We start from the raw sequence: 24,172 nt of genomic DNA, 5'->3' as shown, positions 1-24,172 counted from the left end.
AATATTACTCAGCTATAAAAAAAAAAGAACACATTGAGTCAGTTCTAATGAGGTGATGAAACTGGAGCTTATTATACAGACTGAAGTGAGTCAGAAAGAGAGATACCAACACATTATATTAATGCATATATATGGAATTTAGAAAGACAGTAACAATGACCCCATATGCAAGGCAGCAAAAGAGACACAGATGTAAAGAAGACTTTTTGACTATGTAGGAGAAGGCAAGAGTGGGATAATATGAGAGAATAGCATTGAAATATGTATATTACCATATGACTAGATGACCAGTGCAAGGTCCATGCATGAAGCAGGGCACTCAAAGCCGGTGCTCTGGGACAATCCAGAGGGATGGGATGGGGAGGCAGGTTAGAGGGGGGTTCAGGACAGGGACACATGTACACCCGTGGGTGACTCATGTCGGTGAATGGCAAGAACCACTACAATATTGTGAAGTAATTATCCTCCAATTTAAATAAATTAATTAAAATTTTTTTTAAAAAAGGCATGGAACAGATGCAATTGTAACTAATTCAATAAAGATTTGAAAATAAAACAAAACAGCATTAAGCCTACGGTTGAGGGTGAGGCTGTTCACTTACTGCAAAGTATCCTCAAAGGCAGGAAAAGGGATTTTAGACTTTATTTCTACATAAGGACAGAAATTAAATGCAGAAAGAGTAAAAGCATAGTCAGAAGCATACTCGGTCTCTTAATTATGATCTATCTCCAACAATAACTGAGAAAAATGGCAACATTTTTCTGATAGGGGAAACATTCATCATAAAATATAAAACCACATCCTTGCAAAGATATAAAAGGTATAAAACATCGATGAGGTAGGGCTCTGTGTTTTGTGTGTTCATCTGAAACACAAGGTCAACAGGCCAGAGCAGTGCCTCTAAAACTTTAATGCGTGTACACATCCCAGGGGACCTCGTTAAAATGCAGATTCGGATTCGGTAAGTCTGTGGGCAACCCAAGACTCCACCTCTTTAAGGCAGTCCCAAGGGCCACCTATACTGAGGTGGGCGGCCACACTTCGTGGAACAAGATTCTAGACAATAGGGCTAAGGAGATACAACTACACCCTGATAAATTTTCAGTTGGAGAACTAAACTGCAGCTATTAAAATCTCCGTCCCTTTGTTTTCTACCAGGGTTCTTGGCCCTGCCCAATCAACAGAAATTGATAAAAGGCCAGACAAGAGATTCAGACAAGGCTTTACTGGGGCCCCTGCTGCAGCAGTGGGGAGGGAAAAGCAGGTAACAGGTCCCCTTGCTGGCTCATTCCCCAAGCGGGGACAAGCTGGTTGCTCCTGTGGGGTGAGGGTAGGAGCAGGCCCGGAGGACAGCTAAAGGTATGGCTTAGGCGGTCAGCCACCCCCTTGGGTGGTGTTGAGGGCAGGGGGCGTGTACAGGACTTTGCTTTTGCCCCCAAACCCCTGCTTTTGTTCCCAGCTCTTCAGAAGTGGCATCTGGGCTTTTGGTCTTTTTGTATCTTGTGTCTATAATTTGCTCCATCTGCACGCGCACGCAGTGACTTTCAGTCCCTTATAGTTTCTCTGTATTTTTGTCCAGGTGCAAGCACTGCAGCCAAGGGTCCCAGGCCCCAGCCTGTCTCACCTTCAGAAGCACTTCAAAATCCAACAGAGACCCAGATTTGAATGAAGGTGTCTTTTCTCTTGAAAACTGAGCAGGGTGGCACACAGAGGGAAAACGTGCCTGCAAACAGGTTGCTTTCAGTGTATTCAGAAATTCAAAGTGAATGTGAGAGTCAGCAGAGGATCGGGCTTCAAGAGTGGCTGAGAAGTGTCAGCAGTTAGCACCACTTCGTGCATTAGAGCACGACTCTGCGGCACTCAGGTGTTTTCAGCTTCATCGAAATGCATGCGCCGGGCGTCCATACCCGCTGAGCAACTGTGGGACACAGGGTTGGAGTGGTCCACGTCCCCCGGGCTGGAGCAGAGCACGCCGCAGCCCCGCCACAGTGAAGCCTCTCCCGGGGCACAGATGAGGCTGGAAATGCACAAGAGGGGTGGAAACAACACACACGACTGCTGGGAAGACTCAAGGCAGAGAAACAAAACCACCGGCGTGAGGAAGACACGGGGGCTCCTGGTAATGATTCTGGAGAGGAAGTGGGTCTTGGCTTCTTAGAAAAAGTGAAGAAGAGCAATCCAAGGGAAGCAGAATAAAGTAGCACATCCCAGTCCCAGAGAGAGCAGGGCAGGCAGGCATTACCCGGGCTCCTTCCGGAGCACCCAGACAGGTATCACTGCAGCTGTGGCCAGGTTTCATGCACATGTGATCTAATCTCCGATCCTAATAGTTAAAGTTCCTGAGAGAGGAGTCAGCGGGTAATTCTCAGGGCAGGCGGCGTCTGGAGAATGACAGGGAGCACAGAGGGAAGTGCTCCCAGCGCTGCGGGGAGAGGGGCCCTCTGAAGCCAGCATCCTCACGGCACCTCGGTTCCCCACCCGTACAGAGGTCTACACACTCCTCCAAAAAGGGCCAGACAGAGACTATTTTAGGCTCTGCTGTTGGGCAAAAGCAGCCTGAGATGATGCGTAATTGCATGAACGTGGCTGCATGTCAGTAACACTTTATTTTACGGAACAGGCAGCAGGCAGGCTGGACTTGGCAACACTCCTGAATTACAAGGTAGGCTGTGGTAACAACTTCCCTAATGTTAGGAAGCTTGGGGTAAAGACCAAGGAGGGGGGAGCTGATGCAACTTACAAGCGACCCTGGGACTCAACAGCCATCGACAACAGCCATCAGGGTCCATCTGGAAACACTAGGTCCCTCTCATTACCTCCGTCCCTCCTGACCACCAGGCAGGGTGTCTCTTCCCACCCACCTGCTTCCTCCTCCGGGCCCTCACTCCTTAAATCTTCTCCCCTCCAGAGCATTACCACTCACTCTACTTCCTCCTTCCGTTAGCTTACAGACAGCACAAGTTTATCCTGCCCCCCTGGTACCACCCTTTAAACCACATTCCTCTCTATGTCCAATCTGGCAGCTTCAGGAACCTGCAGCAGTTCTGCCCACTTTCCAGCGCTTCCACCCAGCAATCCCTTGCCAACTGGACTTTGACCCCACTACGTTTCTATAATAGTCTTTGCCAAAATCAATGGACACTCCTGAGCCATTAACTCTCCTGACCTGACTCGAGCACTGGGAACTGCTGACGGCCAGCCCCTCTTCAAACCCCCTCCCCACCTGGCTGGTGAGCCAGCCGGCCCCGGGGCCGCTCCTGCCCATGGCCCTTCACTGGCTTCTCTTCTTCCCTCCGATGTTTCCATTCACCAGCTTTCTGCTTTGAACCACCTCTGGGCATTTGTAACAGTGTATGTCACACAAGTGGGAGAGCCACAGAGGTAAAGGATGAACTGATGCAAGTGAACCCACACCCTTCTCTTCAGAGCTGCCCCCACAAGGTCCGCGGTCCCCCTGGGCAGAACCTGCACCCGCCTCGCTCCCCCAACCACAATGCTGTCTTCCCCACGGCTCCTCCAGCCCTGTTGTCAACAGATGGCCATCTCCTGTTGGTGTTCATTCTCTCACAGTCCTCACACCTTGCCACAGGAATCCAGTGAGCCCTGCTCAGTGTCATCGTGACCTGATCTCCCTCGGCACTGCCGGGACACCCTTGGGCGGTGACCACCCCTTCCAGCGTTAGAGGGCCTGCACCCCCGCCCCAAGGGCGCCTGCTCCCGCTACCACCTAGAGGCACCTGCTTCTTGGCCCACCATGAGCGTCAAGGTCCCGCCCTCGGTCCTGATCCTACCCCACGGCTTTAATCCCCTCCATGAGCCTTAAGGACCAAGTCAGAATTTTCACCTGTACATTTCTCCAGGGCATCAGACCGCTCCATCAAACTATCCACCCACCTTTCCAGTTATTATCATCAAGAGCACGAGAGCAGCTGCAGTTCCGGACTGCCTGCATGCCTCACGTCTCCCACGCCAGCCCGTGATGGAACTCCTCCTCCTACCGAGGAAGCCATCCCGGGTGGTCCACACTGGAGCCTGTATCCCCACTGCTCCCGCCGATCAGAGCACTGCAGCCCCCTGGCTGTGCCCACTGCACCTACAGTGCCCTGTCCAACTATCACCGAGAACACACCCCAGACAACGTTTGACTGTCTCCGGACCCGACACTAAGACACAAGCAGTAGTCACTGTTAGTAGCAGTCACTGGACAGATAATATTTTCCTGCTGTTTCCCCAAATATTAATACAAAGTAAACAAGAACTAGAAACGCCCAGTCACTTTCCAGTGAGGCCACATCCTGAGACTATCACAACTTAGCTTTGAATTTCAAATGGGAAGACAAGGCATTTAAACATGTTTAATGGCTAACATTTAAAATCAGACCAAATCCTAGTATAAAGCTGAAGCTGTGAGTATATGGAAATGGCAACCACTCCAGTGTTCTTGCCTTGAGAATCCCAGGGACAGGGGAGCCTACTGGGCTGCCGTCTATGGGGTCGCACAGAGTCGGACACGACTGAGGCAACTTAGCAGCATCAGTGAGTGTACAGAGTCCAGGAAAGAAAGCAGAGCTCTGGGCTCAGGTGAAGCAAATCATAACAGTCCCATCCTTAACTGGTGAGTGAGCAGGACAAGTTATTTCGCTTCAGCTTCCCCATCTTTAAAACAAGGGTCCTGTTTGGTCTTCAAAGTTTAGATCAGGCAGTTTGTCAAAAGTTCTCAGTACAAAGTAAATTTTCCTGAAGAACCAGATAAAGCAAACTCAAGACTTGAAAAAACATTTCTCCAGTTTTACTGAAAAAAAAAAATCTAAAATCACCTGATATTAGAAAAGAATTGGAAAGGAAGAAAAATTGCAATATGCATTCATTCACTTTAAAAATCAAGTCAAATATATTGAGTAATAATCAAATAAACTTTAGGAAAGTACTTTTTATAGAACATTCAGGCCTAATCTCTCTTTGAAAATAATGATGGACAGAAATCATTTTCTTAGAATGATACAAAGATTTTCTGCTATAACAGACATCTGTGACTCTACCATGGACAGAGTCCTGCCAAACCACTCCAAGCTCCAGACAATAAGACTGTGCAAAAAAACCTAGACTCTCTGGGATGGGGTATGCCATGGCCCAGAGAAGGCCCCCACCCACTTTAACAACCTTTCTGAACTACACGTGGGAGATTTAAAGAATCTTTAAGCACCATTCAAATTGCAAGCCTTTTGTAATCCTGTGTTTAGTAGGTGCTCATCCTGTTACTCAATTAAATCCTTTCCTTTAATTATTGAACAAAATATTCCAACTATTGCTTAAGGCCTTCCACTGCGTGCTATGGAACAGAAAAATGTGAATAAAACATGGAGCTCTCAGTTTGGTGTGGAGATAAGAGTGAATCTGTGATAAATGCATACTGTACTAAGATAATTCCAAAGAGGAGATGCCTTTGGAGAGAGCGTGGGAAACCAGGGACGTCTTCACAGAGGATGGAGCCTTTGAGCCAGGACTGGCTGTGTAATAGGCAAGAACAAATCTGACTCCATAGAAGGTCTGTTCCTTTTACTTTAACCTTTGTATTCTATGTCTTTGCTTCAAGGTAATAACGTTACCTATACTCTGAAATATACAGGAAGCCCATTCTCAAGGCTCTAACCTTTAAAGGTATAACAGTTTTCCATTCATACAGAGGTAAAATGTTGCAGAACCGAGAACAACATTTGTGTTGTTGGAGTTTTGCAGGAAATTGTAACCTGAGCTACCTGGACAGCTGTAAGAACAAAGGATTCCAACACCAAAAAGTCTGCAACAGCCAACCATGCCCCTCTCTCCCCTTGCCTTTAAAAATGTTTTGTTAAGGGCTTTGAGGGGAGCATGAGCCACCCGTCTCATTACATGGCCTCGCAAAAAAACATTCTTTGCTCCAAACTCCAATGTTTCGATGTGGCCTCACTATGAGTTGGGCCCATGAACTTTCGTTTGGTAACAGATGGGCAGGATGGGGTCAGGGACATGTTTTAATCAGAGGTGAGGACACGTGTGCATCACACACCTCCAGGGGTCTGAGCGCCTCACCCCACAGTCATCTCTGATTTTAACATCATGATGAAAATTTTCTGTATGATAGCGATAGAGTCCTTGGAAAAGGAGCTCCCCTCCGCCACTAATTTGCACAGTGTCACCACGTAACAAGCAGTATGGCTGCCTCCAAGGAACTGCAGGCAAATCTGACTTCTCAAGCCTTGTGACTTTATGGGGAAAACAATCTCCCCTAAACATCTGTCATCTAGCCCTCACACGGGACCTGCAGTCGAAGCTCACGGAGCCTGGTGACCTGGTGAATCTCGAGACAAAAATGTGCTTTAAGGAGTTCCCAGGTTGGTGAGACCCCCAAAAAACCAGGCAGCAGCAAACAAATTCTCTGGAAGAATCCACTTTCAGTTTAGGCCTGAAAGAACCTCCACAGATAAATTTTCAAAAAATTGTGACACCCTTAAAAGTCACAAATATACAGGAGGAAGCATCAGCAGAAACCACACGCACACATGTGCACACACACACGCACAGAAGATCAGCAAAGAGTCTCAAATATCAGAATCATCAAACACAAAATACAGTGCAACCATGTTTAAAGAAATAAAATTAACAACTGATAAATATGAAACAGAAAACTCATAAAAATAAGCAGGTGTTTTAAATAAATAGAACTTTTAGAAATCCAAGCATGTAAGATAAGTGACATTTAAAATGCAACAGATATGTTTATTAGGAGACTAGACACCAATGAAGATACATCTCGAAGACAAAACTGAAGAAATTATTGAGAATGAAGCAGAGAAAGACGCAGATGGAAAACTGAAGGAAGTATTAAGAGATGTGATAATGTTGAATTAGATTCCCATCAGAAAAGAAAGAGACCGAATCAGAGGCAGTAAATGAAGAGAACAGCTGGACATGTCGTAGATTGATGAAAGACACCAATCCAAAGATTCAGAAAACCTAACAAATTCCATACAGAGTCATCAAAAGACCTCCTGACACATCACAGCGACACAAGAGAACACCAGAGACAAAGAAATCTTAAAAACAGCCAGAATGAAAAGACAGATTACAGCCATCCCTTAAAATCTGAGCGGGATTGGTTCCAGGAGCACCCTACAAATACCCAAATCCACAGATGTTCAAGTTCCTTCTGTAGAATGGCACTGTATTTGCACCTACTGTAAACAAGCATTGTATTGCTTGTAGTCCCTTCATAAGTAGTCCCATTGTATTGTATTATGTTCAAGTCCCTTCTATAAAATGGCATTGTATTGCACACTATCCCATACATTTTACATCATTCCTAGATAACTAACAATGCTAAATACAATGCAAATGTTATGTAAATAATTGTAAATACACTGTAAATGCTCTATTAAGTAGTTGCTGGCATGAGGTAAATTCAAGTTTTGCTTTTTGGAACTTGCTGGAATTTTTTTTTTTAAATATTTTCAAACCAAAGTTGGTTGAACCCTCAGATGTACAATCCAACAGTACTGGAACCGCAATTAACTGACTAAGGAACTAAGAAACAATCATTAACAGATTTCTCAAGAGCTACAACGCAAGTCAGAAACCGGCAGAACAACACTCTGAGTGTAAGGAAAGAAAAGAAAGACCCATCTAGCACCAGATAGGTTGAGTGAGCATCCTAAGAGCTAGGGCAAAAGAAATGTATCACAGAAAGAGTATTCTAGACAGAGCGGACAGAAAGCAGAAGGTACAAAACTGATTACACACTCGGGATGTTTTGGGGGAAAGCTAATATAACGTGCAGAGTAACCAAAGGGGGCGCCGGGAGATGAAGACAAAAGGGATCCTAGGGGCAGACAGTAGGGTCTGTGAGGCTAACTTGAAAGTCCATGGCAAAATCAGCAGAAGGTCCAACTGGCCTCCCTGTCTGAGTCTTCTGTGCAGTGCTGAGTATCCAACCAGATTCCGATACACAGAAGACCTAGACACCAGCTTTGTTGGTGGTTCTTGGCTGATTTTTTTTGTTCCACTCGACCCTGAAATCTTATTCAGGCAGAACAATGATAGAGAAAATATAGCTAATTATTATTCAACCAAGCACACTTTTTTTTTGGGGGGGGGTGCTATGCTGGGTCTTTGCAATTGCTCAGGCTTTTCTCCAGCTGCCGCAGGTGGGGCTGCTCTCTACACGAGGCGCGGGGGCTTCTCCTAGCGGTGCCCTGTCTTGTTGTGAGCTGGGGTTCTAGGGCCCTCGGGCTTCAGAGCACAGGCTCAGTGTTGCGGCTTTGCTGTTCCCACATGTGGGATCTTCTCAGATCAGGGATGGAACCTGTGTCTCCTACACTGGCAGGCAGATCTTTTACCACTGACCCACCAAGGAAGCCCCAACCATAGTTTATTAAGATCAGAACTACCAGGAAAAGCCAAGAGGAATTCCAAAATCCAAGCAAATTCTCTGTGCCACCAGATTTTCAGCAGTCGAGGCATTTATTACGGCAAGCTTCAGCTCCTTCGGGGGGATTTTGAGGCTAAAACATCACACACTACATTCACCTTCCACTCTGTACAGCTTGTGTTGAACAGGTCCGTGGACTGTGAGTCAAAATCAGTACCTATTAACATTTGTTGAAGCTGTGAATAACCACCTTCATACATGGTTTTTCTCCTCATCTAAGTGGTAGGGACACTGGTTCAGCTCTCACTGGAAAGGCAAAGGTTTTCCAGCTTGCGTGACCTTGTCGTTTATGTTTTCTGCAGGATGATTCTGGCATTTTAATGTCCAGTGTACCCTTTAAGGGACGTATATATTCCAGGCAGGTCTATCAAGGCATCTCCCAGAAGAAGAGGGTGCAATGGTTATTTCTTAAATTCCTACTGAAAAGCAGAACTCTGTAACCCAGACCCACTGTGCCCGTGTTTTCCACTATTTCCCATCTGTAACACTCTAAGCATCTCCTTCTTCATCCCAACTAGGTCATCATCCTAAAGGATGATGTCCTCCACACGTGGACCCAAAACATGAACTCTCATCCCCAACTCCAGCACTCCCACAAAGCCTCCCGCCAGTCAGTGTGTTTCCAACAAAACTGAAGTCCCCTCAAGAGCAGGTAGTCATGCATCTCTGTGCTGCTTCCATAAGTATTTAAACTGAATCGGCCCAGAACCTAGAAATTAGCTTGAAAGTGTTTTCCATCACCTCAGCTGTCATCTTAAATTCTCCTTTACTTTTTTGCACAGTAAGAGTATAGGACATATACCCTGTTATACTGCTTCAGTTCAGTTCAGTCGCTCAGTCGTGTCCGACTCTTTGCGACCCCATGAATCTCAGCATGCCAGGCCTCCCTGTCCATCAACAGCTCCCGGAGTTCACTCAGACTCACGTCCATTGAGTCAGTGATGCCATCCAGCCATCTCATCCTCTGTCGTCCCCTTCTCCTCCTGCCCCCAATCCCTCCCAGCCAGGCTTCAGCAATACATGAACCGTGAACTTCCAGATGTTCAAGCTGGTTTTAGAAAAGGCAGAGGAACCAGAGATCAAATTACCAACATCCGCTGGATCATTGAAAAAGCAAGAGAGTTATACTGCTTAGACTATTACTTTAAGACTGGCTGATCACCCAGTTTTGCTTTAGTTGTTGCGAACATTCAGCAACATTGTTACTGAGAACATTGTCTGCCCAGACCCCTGGGCATGGAGGCACCTGCGTGGGGTAAGGCTGAGTGTCCCACCAGCCACAAGGTATCCCCCTCTTCTCCAGCCTGAAGAGACAGCAGCAAAATCATGACAAAACAGTAACGGCTCACCAGCAGTGAATGTCCGCCACATCCTAGACGCTGTCCCAAGTGTTTTCTAGGGGATAATTCATTTATTATGTTAACAACATAGAGGACGTACTACTGTCTCGGGCTCACAGATGGAGAAACTGAGGCACAGAGATGTTCAGTGGCTTGGCCAGGCTCACAGCTAGGACATGGCCAGGCCTTGATGCAAACCTGGTACGGCTGTTGGGCTCTGTGGTCTACATCTGTAACCACAATTTCATACCCACACAGATAAAGGGCGCTCTGCACCATCCCCTACACTCAGCCACAGATCACTGGAAAAGAAGAAGGGAGGGAGAGAGAGAGGGACGGAGGGCCAGGAAGGAAAAGAAGAGAGGGGAGGAAGACAGAAAGAATCAAAAGGAGAGTGAGAAAGAGTCAGACGAGGAGGGAGAGAGAAGCCGAGGGTTCAGCAGATTTCAGAGTGCAGTCGGAGTCCAGACAGGCCTCAGTGAGTCCCAACTCTTTTAACTACATGACCTCAGGCCAATTACTTAATCCCACTAAGCCTCAATTTCCTCATCTGTAAATTGGGGATAATTACACCTTCTACCACTGCTGATGAGTGGCAGAAGCAGTATTCAGCCCATAATCGTTCCATAATGCTATATTGCCGCGTCCTCCAGAAGATTCTAATTTTTCAAAACTAGGGGGAACAGCGAGGCCTCCTGCTGCCTGCCAGTTTGGAGGCAACTGTACCGCTAATCAGAGTTTCCCGGTCCCATGACGTCTGCAGAGTCTAGGTTCTGAGTGAAACAGAGGGCTCCACACAGACACTCTTAAACAAAACACTTAACTTAAACGAAAGTTCTTAAACAGAGCATGCACCCCCCAAAAGCTCCTAAACAGACCTCCTACTATGCGGAAGGGGCCTTTCAACCCTCCCACCCTGGATGTGTGTGAGCTGGTCCTTCGAGGGCCCTGGAAGCGGGCAAGGCTCTGCTCAGACGTCATGAAGGTGAGTCACCACGGGGCGTACCTCGGGCTACCACCACCCAGCACAGGTCCTCAGCAGGATGCTGAAAAGACCTTCTACAGACTCACCATGCACCAGCCAGCAAAGCTGTGTGCAAAACGGAGGTTAAACATCAAAAATCACAACGCAAAACTATCTAGAATCTGAAGTGTGCACCAAACAGTGTCTGTATGAGGGTTCTGGTTTCGTGGCTCATACTTTTTTTTTTTTTTGGAGACTTTTCCAATCTTTTGTAATACGGCACTATTATTGCTATATAAAGTCTTTTAAGTAACACAAATAACATGTAGCCTGAATTGGAAGAGAGAAGATATTCATCCCTCATCTATTTCATGACCATCTGTGTCATGCTCCCTGTAAAATAATGGGATAGACACCTAGAATATTCTGTTATTGTGGGAGGCTCCAGCCTTTCCTTTCCATGAACCCTAGAGGTCAGGTATATCTCAGCTCCTAAGAGAAGCTGCTGGCACACACAGTTAAGTTTATCCTGCCTTTCTGCCGCCCCAGTAAATTTCACGTGTGAACTTTATCTTCTCTTTGCTTGTTTTTGGTTGTGCGGGACCTTCCCTGCTGCATAGGTTTTTCTCCAGTTGCCCCAAGCAGGGGCTACTGTGCAGCTGCAGTTCCCAGGCTCTAGAGCACAGGCTCATTGGTGGTGGCGCACGGGCTTCAGTGCTCCAGGGCAAGGGGGATCTTCCCTGACCAGGGACAGACCCCATGTCTCCTGACACTGAAAGGATTCTTTACCATGGAGCCACCAGGGAAGCCCAGCATCTTCTGAGCCTGACCCTGACCTCAGAGCACCCTTTCATCCTAAGAGGTCAAGATCTGGGGAACAAACTCACAGTCCGTCTCAGCTATTCCCCCTCTTAACGTTCACTCTTCTGGGAGTCAGAGGTTCTTTATCTGTAGATTTTCCCCCAGCCAGCACTAACTCCTTTTCTACTCATCGGTTAAAGCCATCCCTCTGCATATTCACCAGCTGCTGCCCTTCATTGAAATTCGATAACTAAAACAACGGCAACATAAAAATATGTTCCCAATACTCTTACTAATTTTAAAAAAGTCAAAGTTAAAACACTAAGGTGATGCTTTGTTTAAAAAGGTTTGCATCGTGCAATAACTGGATGCCATTGAAACAGTTAACAACCATCTTATCAGTAAACAGATATCCTCCTCACAAGAAAGCCTCCCGCTATTCCACTTCCTCTTTCCTGATAGGAAGCATTTAAGCCCAAAAGCGGAACCCAGCACTGGCCCCCGGCGCACAGAAAGACCGTCTGCTAGGAGGATGCTGAGGCTCAGGCAATCTATCTCAGAGCAGGAGAGCCGCTGGCTTCACTCCTCAGGGGACAGGGGCCTTACCTGGCTGCGTCCCCACTATCCACTTGGAGCCACGTGGAGACACAGTCCATCTGCTTTGGCCTCCGCAGAGCTGTCCTGGTCAGCCAAGACGGGGGGCCACACCATGCGTCCAGCCACCCTGAGCCTCCGCCCCCCAGACAGAAAAACCCTCAGCCTTGGACTCCCCTCACAGACCCCCAACCCCCAAGGCAGAAACCCCAGCATTACCTGCCCACGCAGGCAAACATCTGTAAACCACAAAAGGGAAATAAAAAAAAAACCTGCCGGGGCTACACACACCTGGAAGAGGATGCAAAATGCGGTGTCTGGGGTCCTGTCCGTGTATCCATTAGGCTTCTCATCAATCAGGCCTCTGAGATGCCACGAATCCACCCCCCCACCCCCGTACTGTTGAGAAAACACTGGAACAGCATCAACCTACTTAAAGATAACCACGGTCCTGACAACGGATTTTTCCACCTTCCATCGTGCAGGGTCAGGTCTGCACTTATGTATATTTTTCAGCTCCGACCATGGTTCAAGGCCAGCAGACTGAAAACCCTGTTTTCTCTGGGTGGTTATTTTCCTTTTAAACCTCTCCCCCAGGCCCAGAAAAATCTGAACACCAGACATATTGAAAAATCATTCATTATGATTAAAGATTTCCAGAGCAAATCTGACACTGAATACAACTAATGACCCACCACCCCATCCGCCTTGCCTTCCCAGGAAGAGGGGTCCCTCCAGCGGGCTCCCTTCCAGGCGGCGTGCATTCAGGCTTTCATGAGCTGGGAATAGACCGTCCAGGAGGCTGCAAAGGAGGCCTGATTCACATGCCGGGCATGTGTGGCCCTGATGGCAGCGGCTGCCTCAAGCTTGCAGACCCAAACCTTGGAGGAAGGTATGAAGAATGCGTACTGACCAGGGCCGGGGGAGGCGAGCAGGGCGGGAGACTTAAAGAGACAGATGACTTACCTGAAACAACCCGGGGGAAATGTTCCGCTATATTTCCATGGTGCAAAAAGTGCCAGCTCATAGTGAGAGAATCTTAGGTATGAGCACTGCCAAGAGCCAGGGAGCCAAACCAGCCCCACCCCCACCCCCGACTGCCTACAAGTCTCTGTTCCTAATGCTTGATTCGACCCTGAACCCACCTTCGGGTTCACAGCAGACACTGGCGATGTTAAGACAACAGGGAGATGTCCCTCTCTGTGCAAGACTAAAGAGGACTCTGTCCTGGTTGGTGGTGTTCAGTCGCTCAGTCGTGTCCGACTCTCTGTGACCCCATGGACGGTAGCACGTCAGGCTTCCCTGTCCATCACCATCTCCCAGAGTTTGCTCAAACTCGTGTCCATAGAGTGGGTGATGTTATCCAACCATCTCATCCTCTACTGTCCCCTTCTCTTCCTGCCTTCAATCTTTGCCAGCATCAGGGTCTTTTCTAATGAGTCAGTTTTTCGCATCAGGTGGCCAAAGGACTGGAGCTTCAGTTTCAGAATCAGTCCTTCCAGTGAATATTCAGGGTTGATTTTCTTTAGCACTGACTGCTTTCAGAGACTTTTCCAATTATTGGCAGAGGGACCTCCGCTGGAGAGAGCAGTCCTTGACCAGGTGACGCCCTTGGAAACCTAGTGATTCTGCCCTCATCACGTCCTCTCTCCCAAATGCTCCCCAGACTCCCATTTTCTGCTGAAAACATTTTCTAAAGCTGTAAATCAAGGAGCAGGATGAAGACATGACTGGTTTTACAGGGTTGCTGAATAAGGAAATGGCATTTCTACTCAGCTTCAAACTATCCTGATAGATAAATTTGGGACTTATAAAAAATAAAAGAAACTTGTTTGTAAAAGTATTCACGACTGAATTATGTTAAATACTGTGGGGTTCTTTCAGGCTCTTCACACAGTGTTTAAAATAGTTACAAATGCCTATTAATAACCAGCTTACCTCCTAAGATAACACACAGGAGCCAGAACTCAGGAGGAGGGTCAAGAAAGGGAGACTGTCTCACGGGTCCTGAGGCCCTGGGTGGACTTTGGTGGAATAAATGCTTGTATTCACAGCCCGGGCTGAAGTGTCCCGGCAGGGATGAGTCACCCCACGTCCTCCTCCTCCCAGCATGCAGCCGGGGATGCGTGGACCCCGCAGGGACTTCGGTTCTACCATTGGGACCGAGGTGGATGGTCACCTGGGAAGACGTGATCCTCCCCCAGTAACCTCCCAAAGGACCTGAATTTTTTCCCCAGACTTAACACATTGTAGAAGGGTGTGCGTTGGTTCCCTGGGATAATGGATAACTAAAAATGTGTTTTCCCGTCAAACAGCACAGCTTCTGTTCATTTAAACTTCACACGTCAGCGTCCAAGAGGCGACCCCCCAGTCTCACCACCGTGAACGAGGTCATCTAACCCCATCCTTGACGATGTGCCCGACTTCTTACTTTACTTCTTACTTTTACTTGGATCTTTCTGGTCCAAGTTTCCTCTCTCTTTACATTCCCCTCAGGACAGGTTTCACAGGATGGTCTACATTGAGGTTATTTCAATTCCACTTGGAGTCACTTCCCATCGTCTGTCTAGTTGAAGACCAAGCAACCTTAGAGAGAGACCGTTCCCTCCACTGGTGTGAAATAGCAGGCAGAAGCAGGGTGTTCCACGTCTTCCTTAGGCTCACGGGACGAGGCGGACATACTGGAGGCAGACCACCATCGGTGCCTCCTGGAGCCCCGAAGCACCTGTCACTAGCCCTGCACAATCAGCCCACCAAGTGCGAGTGCTACAGGGAATCAGAGCGTGCAGGCCGTTAGCCCCTCTCACAACTAAGGCATGGAGCCCAGACAAATTCGCTTCCTTGCTCCAGGTCCCAGGAAGAAAACTGCATCTCTTTTACTTCCTTCTGTTCAAGCTATTTCACCCAAGGCACTTGCTAACTTACTAACCCCATAGTGAAAGAGTTAGTCGCTCAGTCGTGTCCGACTCTTTGAGAACCTAGGACTATAGCCCACCAGGCTCCTCTGTCTATGGGATTCTCCAGGCAAGAACACTGGAGTGGGTAGCCATTCCCTTCTCCAGGGGATCGTCTCAACCCAGGGATCGAACCCAGGTCTCCTGAATTGCAGGCAGATTCTTTACTATCTGAGCCACCAGATAGTAACCCCAAAGACAATTTCTTTTCAACCTCAAAACGTGAAGTGCTCTCTTATACATGGACTCTAAAAAAACAATACAAATGAACTTATTTACAAAACAGAAACAGACCCATAGACATAGAAGCAAACTTACGGTTACCAAAGGGGATACACAGAGGAGAGAGACACTAGGAGTTTGGGAGGAACATACACACAGTACTACAAATAAAGCAGATAAGCAGCAATACTGGGCAGCACAGGGACCTCTGCTCAGTATCGTGTAATAACCTACGATGGAAAAGAATCAGGAAAAAATATATAGATAGGTTTAACTGAATCACTCTGCCCTACACCTGAAACTAACACAATATTGTAAATTAACTATACTTCCACTTTAAAAAATGTGACCTAAGGATTCCTTCACACAACAATTGAGACGGATGGGTCAGGAGTCCCTCTGAACAAGCAGGACTGGAGTTTGGACAGGAAAGTGAAAGTCACTCAGTCGTGTCCGACTCTTTACAACCCCATGGACTATACAGTCCATGGAATTCTCCAGGCCAGAATGCTGGAATGGGTAGCCTATTCCCTCTCCAGCAGATCTTCCCGACCCAGGAATCGAACCCAGGTCTTGTGCATTGCAGGCGGATTCTTTACCAACTGAGCTATCAGGGAAGCCTGGAGTTTGGACAGGTCAAGACCCTAAAGCCAACACAATCATAGAATGACTGTCAGGAAACACCATCTGCAACTCAAAACCTAACGTCTCTCGCTGGAATGAGGAAGACTTCCAGAAAGCAGAGAAGATCGCCCACTGTTCCAAGAGAGACAGAATGTGAAATCATAAGCTGTAAATCAACCAAAGTTACACCACAGAGAAGGGAATGTAAGATTATATCAGGCACATGTTTCCATTATAAGAGTACTAAATGTTGGTAAGAAATTCAGAAATTTGAAAGAGCGTATGAGAAAAGTATTAAACTATATGATGATCATGAAACTGCCTTCAACTAAATATTTTCAAAGGAAATATAATTAAAGTGTAGATTACAACTCTTCTGAAAATGCGGATAGGGTAGTTGAACAGAAGGAACTGTAAAAATTCAAATATGAAGAGGATGCTGGAAATGGATTGAAAAAGTAAAATCCTGACCCCATACGTTGCATCCTGTAACTGTTCCAACAGGAGGCAGAAAACCTGGCTCCAAACTGTGAACACAGTCAGCTATCCGGGGAAACACAGCTTTGACGAGTTTTTCTATTTTTTATTCAAAAACGCAAAGGTAAAAACCATACACAGTCTCATCATTTCTTAAAACTTGTATAAAGAAGTGATTGTCCCCTCCCCACTTTTCCAACCACACCTTCGCCCCTGGAGCCACTTCAGGGATTCAGTGTAGGGCCACACTCTCGTCAGCTTCTTTCTGTACACAGAGGCCTCTCTCAGCACACACACACACACAGCCCCAGCTCAGACACACACACACACACACGCACACACACACACACAGGGCCCTCGCTCAGACACACACACACACGTGCACACACACACAGGGCCCTCGCTCACACACACACACACACAGCCCCAGCTCAGACACACACACACACACACACACACACACACACACAGGGCCCTCACTCAGACACACACACACACACGTGCACACACACACAGGGCCCTCGCTCACACACACACACACACAGAGCCCCAGCTCAGACACACACACACACACACAGAGCCATCGCTCAGCACACACACACACACATGCACAGCCCTACTCAGACACACACACACACACACACACACACACACACACACACACACACACACACACAGAGTCCCAGCTCAGACACACACATACAGCCCCAGCTCAGGCACACACACTCAAAACTTTACAAAAATAGGCAAATGTTTCACACAAGTCTTCAAATTGCTTTCTTTCCAAATATATTTTAGAATGTAAAAACTTATTTAAAAAGAAACAAGTTGAATCTTTTTAAAGTAATACCAAAAAAGGTAAGGAACAGATCACCAACTTCATGAGTAAATTCAAATCTAAAGATTCCTAGCTGTGTACTTCCAAACTGTACATCTATTTTTAAACAAGAAAGATGATACAAATCGTGTAGGATAAGGAATGTAGATTTGTTAAACTCTTTGAAATATTATGAGAAAATAGTTTATGAATTTCCAGTGATCGTGGCTTGAATTCCCACCTAAAATGCTTTTAAAGCCTGTCACAGATGATCATTTACTGACTCCAAAAGAAATGCTGCATAAAGCAATAGACAGAAAGAGCATAGACCTCAGGACACTCACGGCACGTGGTGGTGTCAATCAAACTGACAACCTTCATACAGTCTCGGATTAAGCAGGCTTCTGAGAGTCCAGGCATACAGATGGGATGCAAAAGCACTGTAATAACCTGCTACCCAGCTTTGAGAAAACAGTTTAGCCATGTACAATCTGCCTCCATTTCCCAATAGCTGGTGAAAATCTGCAGATTCTAGCCCTAGTCCAATCCGGTGGCTGTGCAACCACGGAGGGGAGAAAAATAAGTCTCTGGGACTTATTGCTCTGGGAGTAAACAACTTCCTCTTTGATTTTATGTCTTTTCACTTAATAAATTTCATTTCAGGATGAAAGGCAGTGCCGTAAATATGACAAATATCAAAAGCACACGGTTCCACTTCTATTTATCAAACCAACTGAAAACTGAAAACCTTTTCTTTCAAACCCCATTTCTAATACGGGAGAAGATCCAAAGGTCCCTTGCGAAGCTGAAAACAAGAAGTTCCCACTCCAGCAGGAAGGCTCTCCCCGTGGCACCCAAATCCCCCTGCCAGCTTCCTCCGCCAGCTCTCGCCTGCACATGCCCTGCCCAGGGGCCCGCTATTCACGCAAAACCTTCTCCCATCCCTTGTCAGCTGTGTTCCCTCCAACTGGAACCCTTTATTTCCCCCATGTCTAGGATCTCCACCTAACAAAAGTCATAATTCCGGGCCCATAAATAATGTCCCCTACTCCATCCACCCTCACCTGTTCCTAGATCTCATGTAATGTCTCTCCCTCCTCTAAACCCCCAACAACATGTGTTTTCTCTTAGGCATTGTTTACGCCCTTAGAATCTCACTTCATAGACTATTTTCAGCTGACTTACACGATCTCCTTCAGTGCTTACTGAATTACCTTATAAAGAGTAGAATCTCAATAAACATTTACTGAATTGAATTATCTGTTATGTAGTAAACTGCTTCCTAAAAATTGATCTGTATTTCCTGCATAAAAACCATACAATTTTAATAACAGAAGGTTATAGCAATCAAGTTAGACTCTGGACTTTTCACTTTAGTCTATCAGCTTTTTTAACTACTAATAACAAATTGTCATGAAACACACACGTGTGCACACACGTGATGCCTCCTGAGGCACGTGCCCTGTACTATCCTCACACACTCCTAGAAGGTCAGAAACGACATTTATTATGTTTACATACAAGCAGCCAAGGACATGATATCAGCTTGGAAACCAGAACTGTCTATGCAGTAGTGAAGGCAAGACAAACAGAAAGTAGAAACCTTTTTCTCCAATAACTTGTCACTTGCCTGCGGAGAAAAGATAGCCCATAGACAAGGATCCCATGTGTGTTTAGAGTGTTTCTACAGTTATTTCTTAAAGAGATTCCACGTGACTCCCAACTGTGGTAGCTCTGGCCTCTTTGGTCAATGTCAGTTGCAAACAAGAGATTCCCAAAAATGAGTATGAGAGCCATGAATTAAGAATGGCATTGAAATGGAGACCAGGAAAGACACAGCCTGGGAAGGAGGAGATCTAGAAGCAGCCCCGAGCCAGGGGTGTGATGGGGAAATGGGGAAACGGAACAAAAGAAGCTCAAAACCCCGCCACCGTCATGCCCTATAGCCAGGCTGGACGCCGGGGTCCTGAGCGCTCTCCAGCTGATGCTTACTGCTCACAGCTGGAAGGCTCTGAGTCTCCAATCGTCCGTTCAGCCATCCCCAGGTAAACTAGTTACGTCAAAACGAAGAATTAATAAGTAATAATATCTTCTTAAAGCTTCTTCTCTCTAATTATAGAGGTCATCCACGTTTGTCGTGGAAAATATGAAAAGTTCTGAAAAGTAAAAGGGGATAGTCAATAACAATCGTCTTATTATAATCTAAACCCATTTCCTTCAACATTTATTCAACAATCACAATATTTATTAGGATCTGGCATGTGCCAGACATATCAGACAGCAAGCCAGAAAAAACTCCCTGCCCTCCGGCAACTTAAACACTATCAGGAGAGAAAGACAATGAGCAGTAACATGAACAAGTAGGTTGTACAGGATGCTGCGTGCTTGCTCAGTTGCTCAGTTGTGTCCAACGCTTCGAGACCCTTTGGACTGCAGCCCACCAGGCTCCCCTGTCCATGGGATTTCCCAAGCAAGAATACTGGAGGTGGTTGCCATTTCCTCCTCCAGGGGATCTTCTCAACCCAGGATCAAACCCGATCCAGGGATGAAACCTGCATCTCCTGAGTCTTCCGCACTGCAGGGAGATCCTTCACCCGCGGAGCCATCAGGGAAGCCCTAGGAGGTCGTACGCACAGAAGGGTCAAGAGCAGGGCAGGGCGGCCCAGACTGAGAACATTGAGTTACCACGCTGAGATCATCTGGCTTTATAGGCTTCCTTCCCCACTTATTACATGGTGAGAGCTTCCCTCCACCATTACACAATCTTTAGCAAAATAATTTTTAATGACTGCAGAGCACTCCATCTCATGAATGTACCGTAATTAATTTCATCATTCTGCTCTATGCAGCGATGAGATTTTCTTTTTTTAACTATCATAAGTAATGCCTCTATTTCCTCAAGAGAAGCGTCAAGAAGAGAAATCACCCGGGATGGAGCCGGGCACTGCCGAGGCCCATGGTGACCTGTCACTGCACAGGTGTGCGGCACCTGCAGGCCACGCGTGGACTCTCCCTTCCCTTCCAGCTGCCTGCCGCCCCCACCTGACGACCTTCCCATCAGTTCCCAGAAGAGCGCTGGCCGCTGCATCCCTCCACCATCGCTGCTCCGTATGAGATGAACTCTACCCCGGGTAGGCGCTAGCACTATGACCGGTAGGAAGCAGAACATGTAATAAACACCCACTGGATTAAGCAATGGATAGAGAACTGAAGGAGTACTCAGAAATCACTCTGGCGTTCAGACAGCCGGGAAGCCGCTGAGAAATGCTCCCTCCCACTAAGGAGTGAGTCATATCTCAGACACATTCAGCACCTTCCTAATAGGGCTGCACGGTATTTCCCGTAATGCCTTTCAGATGTTGGAAACTGCCATACGACCTGGACAGCCAGAGAATGCCATTAACCATCAAAATGAAACACTAAATAGCACAGAGAGAGACTACGCAGAAAACACTGCCAGTACTTTCCCTCTTTCTAGTTACTTAAAGATGACAATTATATAATACCTTCCTCTTGAAACATAAATGAGAAGTGCATCTGTTAATAGTTCATCAGCCACTCTTCATCCCAAATGCCAACCACAGCATTATAAACTGCTACTGCTACTCTCATTAAAAATTAACACACAAAAAAAAAATGTATAAAGAAAGAGGAAACGCCTTTAAATGATGTGTATGAAAACTTGGCAAACAATTTGAAACAGACTCACAGACAGACACAGAGAACAGACTTGTGGTTGCTAAGGGGGTGGGGAGAGATGGATTAGGAGTTTGGGATTAGTAGATGCAAACTATTATATTTAGAATGGATAAGAACAAGGTCCTACTGTGAAGTACAGGGAACTAAATTCAATATCCCGTGATAAACCATAATGGAAAAGAATACGAAAAAGAATGTATACGTATGTATAATTGAATCTCTGCTATACAGCAGAAACTAACACAATATTGTAAATCAACTATTCCTGAGTAAATTAAAAAAAAAAAAACTTGGCAAACCAGAAAACATAGCAACTCAAAAAAAGCAAACCAAGAACAAGAGGAGACATCAGTTCTTTCTTCCCTGAGCTGGTTCCTTAGGGGGCCATGTATCAGCAGTAACAGTTTCATTGTTGAGGGAACGGAGACTCTGAGTTGTAAGCACCATACTCACTATTAGAAAAACAACCTTGAAATTTTCCTTCCTTGAGTCCACTTTCAGAAGATAGAAGTGAATCTAGGAAGCCATCTCAGAAGAGCTCCCAATTTATGATGCAGGCTTAGGGAAAACAAGAGGCCAACGTGCCCACCGGCAGTGAGAACACACACCCTGGGGTGACAACTGCCTTTTCTGTAAATAACCCACGTGGCCCTCCAACCACTGCACTGCAAACGGATTTGGATGCAAAGGACACAGGCAATGCAGATTTCTGAGACTTCACTGGTTTCTGGGTGTATGTGTTTGAGCTCTGTAACTACAGCGTCTTTATGACCCACCTGGCTAAGTCTCAGAAGAGCAGATGTCGATACGGGAGGAGAGGATTGGGGCCACAGCAGCCAGTGACTGTTTAAAGTTGCTCAGCTTTGGGGCTGTCTACCACTCACGAGCTCTCAGTCTGTCATCATTATCATGGGCCTGGACACAGCAGAACAACACGAGGGAGAACGAGGCCGAAATGGCTGAGTGCAGTGTGCCCGGGGCTGGCTTCCACACTGCTGTGTCCACTTCCGTCTGCAGATCCACTTGGAACACAGGAGGGAAAGCTGAGCATCCCCATTCCAAGTGTGTGAGAGTCAGAGTTCATTCATCTGCTTCCACCAGGGCACTGATGCTCTGCACCCCAAGGGTGGGCTAGGAGATGTCGGCATCACCTTAACAACGTCTGCATCCTTCTCTCAATACAGTGGTTTTGGGAAAGACTGGAAAGCAACCGTATCAAATTCTTTTATGTAAAGAAATGTTCTGACTACATTGCTTGTCCTTTGGTTTGCTCGTTAAACACATATTTCTTGACAATCAGTTGAACAAGATGAAAAGAGCCGTGGAGACAGACAGCGGGGATGATTGCACAACATTATGAACGGATTCAATACCCCTGAACTGTAAACTTCAAGACAGAGATGACAAATTTTATGTTATGTGTATTTCACCACAATAAAAAATTTGGGGGAAAAAACAGGCAGATTGAGAGAAGGAGTCAAACTTGGAAAAGTAACATGCAAAGGCTTAAGCCCTCCCATGTCTCTCCCGGCCGCGTCTTCCTTTGTCCCCAAGTTTGGGCCACAGTCACAGAGGTTCACGGCCAGATCAATCACATGGAGAAAGCCCGTCTGCCTGTCTCTAGTGTCAGTGAGGCCAAAGAGCGGAGAGAGCTAGACAAGGGCGTCCCCGAATTCCACCCGAGTCTCAGGCTCACCCCAAGCTGCATACATGCAGGACAGACCCAAAACAGACAGCAGAGACTTTGGAAAACTAAACTATGCTGGAACCACCACTAAGAGGGGGTGAGACAGAATCTGTGTCCTAACCTAACCACGTGGAGTAACTGTTAAAACAAAGAAACAGGCAAAAAAAACACAGCGCTCTCCTAGATTACAACAGCATTCAGTGTTTACACACACAACACTCACAATGTTTAGGACAAAGGAAAATTACTCCGCGTACAAAGAACCAAGGAAATGTGAGAAGTTCCCAAGGGAAAAGATAATCAGCAGATGGTGACTCAATTTGACCCAGATGTTAGCATTACCAAACAAAGACTTTAAAGCAACTATTGGAGCTGTGTTTCCTGAGATAAACGTTCTTGCAATCAACAGAAAGTTGGGTGTTCCCAGCACACAAAGAAAATAATACGAAAGAATCAAATGGAAATTACAGAATTGAAAACTAGAAGATCTATAATCAAAAATTCACAGGGTCATCGCAATAGCAGAAGGGAGATGACAGAAGAAAAGTCAGTAAATTTGAAGATCAACAGAAATGACCCAATCTGAAGAACAGAGAGAACAAATATCAAACAAAAGTGATAAACACACAGCCTCAGGAACCTGCAGGGCAACATGAGAAGATCTGACACGTGTTGTTGCATAAGAACAAGCAGATAATGAAAGAACAAAAACAAGTATCTGATGCAACAAAGCCACGGAATTGGATGAGAACGTCTGTAAAGTCCCTGGGATCCTAGTGGGCTGCCGTCTCTGGGATCACACAGAGTCGGACACGACTGAAGCAACTTAGCAGCAGCAGCAGCAGTCTGTAAAGTACGAGAAGTGGGGACCCAAAAACCAAGCCCAGAGCTTAGACTCAAGAAGAAGAGGGAGCATCAGCACAAGGTAAAGGGGTAAAAGACAGGATGGAACTCGGAGGCTGGGCTCTGGACCACAGGGAAGAAAACCAGGAAGGGTGGAGTCAAAGGCTGCTGGTGGATCAAGTGTGACCAGGATGGAGAACCAGCCGCTGGACTGAACAATGTAAGAGTTATTAGGGACCTTGGTAAGACCTGTTCAGTAAAGTGATGAGGACAAAAGCCCAAATAATGAGGATGTAAGGAAGGAAGAGAATGCAGATAATTCTTCTGAAAAGTCTTGCAGGAAAGGGGAGGAGAAAGTAGAGGGTTGTACAGACAGACTGGGTTCACGTGTGTATGTGTGTGTGTGTGTGTGTGTGTGTGTGTGTGTGTGTGTGTGTGTATTTGGAAGACACTTTATTCTTTTGAATTAAAAAAAATAATCAGATCAGATCAGATCAGATCAGTCACTCAGTCGTGTCTGACTCTTTGCAACCACATGAATCGCAGCACGCCAGGCCTCCCTGTCCATCACCAACTCCCAGAGTTCACTCAGACTCACGTCCATCGAGTCAGTGATGCCATCCAGCCATCTCATCCTCTGTCGTCCCCTTCTCCTCCTGCCCCCAATCCCTCCCAGCATCAGAGT

At 46.5% G+C, this 24,172-nt stretch overlaps 1 protein-coding gene across 2 annotated transcripts in view; it reads right to left on the bottom strand.

Moving 5' to 3' along the window:
- Positions 1 to 24,172, bottom strand: part of CSGALNACT1 (chondroitin sulfate N-acetylgalactosaminyltransferase 1) — a 338,995-nt gene that overhangs the window by 236,192 nt on the left and 78,631 nt on the right. The gene's annotated exons all lie outside the window — the stretch shown is intronic.

Source organism: Bos indicus x Bos taurus, chromosome 27 (genome assembly GCF_003369695.1).
Source record: "Bos indicus x Bos taurus breed Angus x Brahman F1 hybrid chromosome 27, Bos_hybrid_MaternalHap_v2.0, whole genome shotgun sequence".
NCBI lineage: Eukaryota > Metazoa > Chordata > Mammalia > Artiodactyla > Bovidae > Bos > Bos indicus x Bos taurus.
This window is presented reverse-complemented; position numbering and strand designations above follow the sequence as displayed.